We start from the raw sequence: 8,533 nt of genomic DNA, 5'->3' as shown, positions 1-8,533 counted from the left end.
ACACGCTGTACAGTTGTATTAGGACTTCTCTGCTTTTATACTCTATCCCCCTTGCAATAAAGGCAACATTCCATTTGCCTTTCTGATTACTTGCTGCATACTAGGTCCCTCTGTACTGCAGCATTTTGTAATTTTTCTCCATTTAAATTTTAATTTGCTTTTCTATTTTTCTGCCAAAGTGGATAACCTCACATTTTCCCACATTATGTCCCCAAATTTCCCTAGCCGCTTAGAGCGGCGTAGTTAGAGGTGGTGCACCGACTTTCTGGGGGAAAAAAAGGCAGCAAAAATTTACCTATGAATTTGGCCGCTTCCTCGTCATCGAGATCCATCGGCGTCGCGCAGCAGAGCCTGTAGGTGTGGGTGGGGGGGGGGGGAACGGGCGGAGCTTTGGCCATGCTTACGCAGCTCGGCCAGCAGGGGGGATGGGGCTTGGGCCCAGCGTGTTGTGTAGTGCCAGCAAGGACACGCATGACCGTTTGAGTGTGCGTGCATGCGCAATAGACAGTTCAGTTTCCGCCCGTGCGCAGTGCAACAGGAAGCTTGGCAATCGGCCAACTAAAGGGAGAGCGTCCTCAGAATCATTGGTTATGGAGCATATATAAAGGTGAGGTCTGAATATTGATTTTTGTGTGGCTGAAGGAGTGGAAAGGAGTGCTGGATAGGTGTAAGAGAGGTGTAAGTGTGATCTTTGAACATTACCTGCATTTGAGTCCAATAGACGAATGGCGCAAGAGCGTGCAAGACGAACCAAGAATTTCCTCCACGAGGAAGTGGAGAAATTAGTGACTGTCATTGAAGAGAAATGGCTGGAGCTGGATATTAGCAAGAGTAGTCCGTCAAAGGTCTCACCCAAGGAAATGAGGAAAAGATGGAACCTCGTTGCAGAAAAATTCTCTGCTGGGGTCAACACCGCAAGATCTGGAAGCCAGTGCAAGAAGAAATGGCAGGACATTGGTCAAGTAGTGAATGTAAGTAATATCTTCATCTTTCAGATAGACAATGTGACTGGTGCGGTGAGTGTAGCTTGTTTAATCTGTAAACGAAAATGTTCTGGTCCTAGAATACTCGTGAGACTGCCCAGACCGTCAAAGGCATGCACATTCGCAAAGCAACCAAGTTCCTGAAGGATGTTGTGATCAAGAGGCAGTGTGTCCCTTTCCGACGCTACAATGGTGGAGTTGGCAGGTGTGCTTAAGTGAGTTTGAAGTTTATAGCAAAATGAGTACAATAAATATGTTGCCATGTATATCGCTTAAAGTAAGCTTTTGCAGTGTACTGTACTATATTTTTTAAGCCTAAGGAATGTTCTGCACTTCTAACTTCCCCAGAATGTGGTTGCAGTGATGACTATCTTAGGGCACCTTTGGAATAATCATGAAAACAATGCTGTTAACATTGTGAGCTTCCACATTTTGGATTTTATAGAAGAAAAGATCTAGTATTGAATTTATTTTTCCCAAGACCTCTAGGCTGATGAGGATATAATCTATGAGCAGAGTACAGCTGTAATTCTTGAGTTTTTCATTTATTAGAGTTAATGGGTCATTAAACACTCTTGCCAAAATCGGGTTAGACATAAATGAATTGGCACATAATTTAAAAGCACGGGCCATGGGAGCTTCTGAAGCCAAACTTGCGTGGTCTGTGGAGAGTGGAGAGCACCAGTTCCAGCTGTCACAGGATGGGAAAGTGGAGAGCACCAGTTCAAACTATCACAGGAGAGAGAGTGGAGAGCACCAGTTCAAACTGTCACAGGACGGGAGAGTGGAGAGCACCAGTTCCAACTGTCAAATGACCCATTTATCCCAACTCTCTGTTTCTGTTAGTTCACCAATCCTCTATCCATGCTAATATATTACCCCCAACCCCGTAAACTTTTATCTTGTGCAGTAACCTTTTATGTTGCAACTTATCGAATGCCTTCTGGAAATCCAAATACACCACATCCACTGGTTCTCCCTTATCCACCCTGCTCGTTACATCCTCAAAGAACTCTAGCAAATGTGTCAAACATGATTTCCCTTTCCTAAAACCATGCTGACTCTGCTTGATCGAATTATGCTTTTCCAAATGCCCTGCTACTGCTTCCTTAATAATGGACTCCAGCATTTCCTCAACGACAGCTGTTAGGCTAACTGGTCTATAGTTTTCTGCTTTCTGTCTGCCTCATTTTTAAAATAATTGCAGAGACCTGCCCGGTAGGCTTGTATGGACTGGATAAATATTTTCTCCAACAGAATTAAATATCATCAACAGGGTGAATCAGCAGAGTTTGCCCATTGAAGGTTCCAACAATTTACTGTGGATGTGTATTGTATAATACTACATACATTTATATTTAGAAGCCAGAGGAGTGTATGAGTTTCTCCTAAGATCACTGCCACAGCAACACAGGATAATGAGGTCTCTTATAATTATCATTAAATGGAGCAGGAGCCAGAATGTCACTGAATACTGTTGTAGTTGCAAAGTATGCATTCAGCTACATTTCAAGAAAGATTATTTCTCAATGACATAGCAGATAGCAACTGACAGCGTTAATAGCTAGATATGGATCTGATACCTGGCAGTCCATTGAGCAAGAGGTTTGCATTATCAGGATCAGCTGTTGGCTTTGCAGGTGTCCAACATATTCTCCTTACATTCACCCTCCACTACCACCAAGATCTACATTCCTAATACATTGCAACATTTTTTTTCTACACTATTACCTCAGTACAATAACTTTTAAAATGATCAGTGAGGGTAATTGTGGCTGCAACTATTTCCTGGTGTGGAGATTTATATTGAAATAATTCATCAAAAATAAACAATACCATGCTTTCTTAATTTAATTATTTAATCATAATCCATCTTTGATTTTTGCTTTAAAGGGACTTAAATTCAAATCCTTTCATTTGTTCCATGATTGCCCCGAGTTATTAAACAGTTTTTTTAAATAGTGTCACTAGTGGATAAATGCCTGGTCCATATAGTTGACAGATGCAGTTGCTTGATACTATAAGCAGGTTGTTCTACTGGATATGGCCATTACAGGTATCTTTTGTATGATGGAGACGGATCAGTGACAGTTAATTGAAGGGTGGAAGAAGGTCTTATAACAGCACTTGCACATAACTCATAGTATTTAGATACTGATTGGGATGTTTACTCCAAATATGATTTGCAAGCCTACCATTAGGCAGTCTGCGCACCGTGCACCCACATAGAAAAGGTTTTTGTTTTTCTAGTGGCACAATGCTTCTCTTTTTGTGATCACAATTTCCTCTGTAATATCCCCTAGCTGCCTCATTACTATGGAAACCAAAGCAACATTCCAAAGAGTCTAAGCACATTCTTTTTGCCTATAAGCTTAGACCTCAGGCCAGCAATACATATCTGTACAAAGAGAAAAAATATGCTAGTAATTGAATGGGTGATGATGTACGAGTAAGATAATAAGCCCATTTACTAAGAGTATCCGGATGCTATGACTTAACTGCAGGCATCTTTTTGAGAAAAAGGAAATTACTGTCAATAACCTATGTCTTCACAAGACAAACTGTTGCATTAAAACACTTGTAAATCTACTAGTACTTCTTCTGTAACTGATCGCTTTTATTAAAAATGTTTGGAAGCATCCACAAAAAAATATTATATACTTTTCCACTTCCTATTTTATTTTGCAATTCGGTTCTATTATGATCAGTGAAGCCCCACCTGAGGAATGCACAAAGTGAGCTCAGATATGGGAGTTAATTTTCATAGCAAATTTTCTGCTAGGAAAGTGTTTGGATGTACATTAGTATATTTGTTTGATGTGGAACTGCCTCTCAAATCAGCCACAGGAGTTGCAAATGGTTTTGAGGTTTTGGGGTTTTGTTTCTGTGACATGAGGCTGACAGCTTTTGGAAAAGAAGCAACAGGACTTTGTCAACCTTGGAAAGTTAATAACAGCACATGGAAGGAAAATAAGTCAGGGTTTCAGAAATGTGTCAGCCTAATAACAGTGATGAAGAACATTGGGAAACTCTACAATCAGGTGCAATTCAGATCAGCTTCTAGAAACATAAGGAAGAGGAGTAGGCCATTCAGCCCCTCGAGCATGTTCTGCCATTCAGTGAGATCATAGTTGATCTGTATCTTAACTCCATCCACCTGCTTTGGCTCCACGTCCTTTTAAACTCATGTCGAGCAAAAATCTGTCAATCTCACATTTAAAATTTTTAATTGAGCTAGCAATAACTGCTTTTTATGGGAGAGAGAGTTTCGAACATACTTTGCGTGAAGTTTCCTAACTTCTCTCCTGAATGGCCTGGCTCTGATTTTAAGGTCATGTCCCCTTGTCCCAGATACCCACCCCCAACCAGCGGAAAAAGTTTATCTCTATGTACCCTGTCGATTCCTTTCAAAATCCTAAAATCCTCAAATCAAACTATTGCTATCTACTGAATATTTTTCTGACTGGTAACTTACTCAAAATTCTTGTCCTTGCTTTTAAATCCCTTCACAGCCCCACCATGCTCTACCTTAGTGACCTCTTGCTGTCTCGTCGCCCCTGTGTAAACCCTCCACTGTGTATCCTACTGTGTATACAGCAGAGCTGGTCGCCAGTCGTCTTGGTTAATCCTTGCCACTGGAACAAGACCTAGCTCTGTCAAACCCGTATGGTGGCTGGTGTGCAACGGCCACCATACGTTAAAAAGATCCACGCACAGGCATCTTCCTCCCTTCAAGATGTAGTTCGGGATCTGGAATATTAGGTCCTTCATTAAAACACCTGTGAACTCATCCCTTTTTGGTGTGGAAGCAAGTCATCCTCAATACAAAGGCCTGCCAAAGAAGAAGAAAATGTATACCCTCCACACCTCTAACACCTGACCACTCCTTTCCCTACCCCGGTCTCCTCCAATCCACTATTGATGGCTGCTTTTTCGGACTCCTTCTGAAATATCCTACCCTTTTTTCTTCATTCTGTTCTACTTTCCCATTTTCTCCTCTTGCTCAGTGTCCATTGCTTTGTCCCCCTAATGTTAAGCTTTGAGATATCTTGCATGTGAAGAGCACTAATTGTTATTAACTCCAGGACTATTGCCTGCCAGAAGAACTACAAAGCTGACTCCACACTTTCAATACTGCAAAATTTGCTTTGGACATGTGTACGTATTGATGACAATTTAGAAATTGGATTGGGTGACTGATGTTTATTTAATATCCCATTTATATTATAGCCTTGCCTTCGGATGCAGCATGTCATTTAAATGAGGCAGTGTGGCGACATTTGGAGGCGAAGCCTGTGTTGGCAGTAAAGGTAACTAACAGCTTCTCATGCCAGTTGACATTGAGTCACTCATTTTATTCTGACCTCTCAACAGGCCACACATGATAATGTATGCATGTCAGCGAATGCTAAAGCCAATCCTGGCAGAAACGAGGTGGTTGTATTTATAGAAAATTTTAGGACTTTAGCAGGGAGAAATTGGCCTGGTTTGCACCACCCATTAGCGTCTGCGGGGGGCACTAAGAGGTTACCGACTGGACGCGGGAAAATCCCTGGTGGTTTTGCATTGGCGCTAACACTTACCGCCTCGCTCATTTTCACCCTGGAGATCGTGATGTCATCCAGTGCGCAGCGCCCCATTACCACCCCAGATGCAATATTCACTCCTGTCCAGTGCAGCTTCACCAGGTGTCAACAATGGCAGCTGCAGGAGGCGTTGGCACCTCGGCTGGTCGCTTGGGGAGCATTAATTAAAGGCAGCGGTGGTCAGGTAGGGCAAATTTATTTATCTTCCCACTCCGATTTCTCCTGATTTCCTTAGCCCACGTGATTGCTCAGCCCTGCACTCTCACAGTGCTTGGGGCTGCTATGCATGTAGCGCAGGTGCCGTGGCCCAACACAGAAAGTATGAAAACTCATTCATCTCAGCATTGGCCCTTCCCTTTAAGGGAGGGAAGGAGCCTGTACAGACAGCAGCGCTGCACTGAACATTGCTCAGTGCTCTGCCGATACCATCCCCTCACTCACTTTAGCACTCTAAGAGAAGTGGTAGTGCTTGAGTTAGTGCTCCACTTCCCTCTTGGAGCGCTAAAGTGGAAGTTCCCGTCAGCTGCAAATCTTTTACGCCAGTGATACTTTTGCGCTCCCTGAAAAGTTATCACCCCAAACAGGGCGCTACGCAATTTCTAGCCCTAAGATTTTATTTGTGAATGTCTAAAAGAGTGAATAAGACTAAAATTAAAAGACTCAGGGGTAGAAATTGACCTCCGCCCGAAACGGAGCGCACCCTCCGTTTTTTAAGGTAACCCATGCGATGGAGATTCAATCGATATTCAGAACTTGGAAGGTTTTTTTTGCTCAGGGCGGATATTGTGGCGGCTGAGGGGCAGAAGGGCCCTTGCAGCAGGTTGGCTGTCCCGACCGGTCATCAGCGTGTCGCTGATGATGCACTGCCGCGTCACAATGTCTCTCCCCTTCAGTTAAAGGGGAGAGCTGCTGTGAGCTCTGCATACTTTTAAGTTAGGTCTATTGGGCCAGCAGGGAGGATTTTGGCCAAGCCAGCAGCCTAGCACCCAAGAGATAATTGCCAGGCTGCCTGCTGGCGGTCGGCCGAACCCGGAGGCACAATGGTCGGGCCGACATGACAGTCAGCCGACAAAAACTTTTCAAAATGGCGGCCGTGGCAGTGTGCCCATCCGTTTAAGGGCGGTCGGGCCGCCATGTTACAGAGTGTGTACTGACAGCAAAAGCTGTCGAGGGCACCGGCCTGCGGTGAGGCTGCTCCCACGGGGCAATTTTGGAAAGGGGCAATTTCCCGAGGGGCAATTTTGCGAGAGGGTCCCCACCAGTCGGAAAGGGGTCGGTGCGTGCATGCCGTAGCGGGAAAACTAGGCGGAGCAGCCCCAGACACTGCTCCAAACCTGAGGTAGGGCAAAAATGGCGGTCCCTCCACGGAGAGCCGGCGGCCATTCCGCACCCTCCCATGGCCGCGCTTTCAGGCGGCCAGAGGCCTTATCGGAACGGGCAATTTCGGCCCCTCATTTTCCAATTCAGCACTTCCAGCACAAAACCTTGCTTATGGGGAGTGCATACTGTAACATAATGCAGGCACAGCCCTGGATTAATGTAAGGAAAATCATGGCTTATGCCCATGTTATTTTCTACTATGCACATCCAGTCAGGGAGTTATGCATCAGGCGCACAGAAGAAGAAAATTAATCCTTTAAGTGTCTGAAATTAGCTGTTTGATTATTAGTTCGCGGAGAGTTAACGGGGTCATTTTAACCCCCCCCCCCCGCCATGACAGGTGGGAGTGGGTCGGGGGATTAAATTGGTAAAAATATGAATCCCGACTCCAACTCGCTGCAAACTCACCTACTTCTGGTTCAACCAGGTTTGAAGAGGCAGGTCAATGATTATAATATTTAAAAGAGGCTCTACTCATCAGATTTAGGGTACCATTTGAATTTAATGGCTGTGAGCTAGGTTTCCCAGGGCTCGGGAAACACGGCAGCCGAAGGGAGGCTGAAGTTGCCAGTTTCGTTCCCAGCACTGTTCGTGGGCCAGCCCCTCAATCAAACTTGTCATGACCTCGCTCTCGCTGCGATCCCTTCCCACCTGACCACTGCGCCCCATGATCTTCGGATCCCGCAGTGATCTCTCCCTCCTCACAATCTCCCCAGCACAATCACTGCACCCTCACCATGATCGGTCAACCTCCCCAGCTATCTTCAGATCCCCAGCGATCTCGCTCCTCCCTGTGATCTCTCTCTCCTTGCTGCCACACTCTGAGTCCACCCACATTGCCCTGGTCTTCTCCGATTTCCAGAGGCAGTCCCCAGGATAAAAATTCTACTGATGTCCTGCCGTGAAATTTGGCAGTACCTCTGCGTTCCCAGCATTTCCGGGTTTCCTGGCCACAGACACACACACGCTCCCTCCCCGCATCCCTGTAAATATCGGGCCCAATGTGTGCATATGAAATTTCTTTGTCTGATATTTTTACAAAGGGAAAAGTTGTTTAAAATATTGCTAATTGTTACTACAAGTTGCATTCTTATGCTGCAATATTTTTTTGCATGATCTGTTGCCCTATTATTGCTTATTACCCATCATTATACAGTTACACATGATAGCTGATTTGTTTTAAACTAAAAGATGAAAGTAATCAATTGTTAATTGTTAACAAAAACTTGATGTAAAATAATTGAGCAGCATTATTAGCAGGAGGTTGTCAGACTGATTGATTCAGTTGGAACAGTCGATGAGGCATAACCCAAAATAAAAATAAATTCTACACAATATGGTTCTCAATAAACTGCCGAACAAGAGTGTAACTGGTAGTCAAATAGTAAGACATCTGTAGCATGCACCCAAGTGATAAGAGTAATCTCTATGACATAAGCAGTAACCGCCTAGTACTGGGAATCTAATAAGTGAAGATAATCAGCATGTGATTGATAGCAAGCAACAACACAGACAAGTAATAAATCACTATATAAATATTTTTCAAAAGAATGCTGACACTGGGTGCCTGAAATGTGAAAGTGT

At 44.2% G+C, this 8,533-nt stretch overlaps 1 non-coding gene across 1 annotated transcript; it reads left to right on the top strand.

Annotated features, from left to right (window-relative positions):
• The first annotated feature begins 1,338 nt into the window (after positions 1-1,338).
• Positions 1,339-1,409, top strand: LOC139260655 (small nucleolar RNA SNORD58). The gene has a single exon (XR_011592834.1). It is a non-coding gene; the product is annotated as a small nucleolar RNA SNORD58 (small nucleolar RNA).
• The last annotated feature ends 7,124 nt before the right edge of the window (positions 1,410-8,533 follow it).

The sequence above is a fragment of the Pristiophorus japonicus genome, chromosome 3, assembly GCF_044704955.1.
Source record: "Pristiophorus japonicus isolate sPriJap1 chromosome 3, sPriJap1.hap1, whole genome shotgun sequence".
Lineage (NCBI taxonomy): Eukaryota > Metazoa > Chordata > Chondrichthyes > Pristiophoridae > Pristiophorus > Pristiophorus japonicus.
Note: the sequence above shows the minus strand (reverse complement) of the source record. Positions and strands in the feature narration are given on the sequence as shown.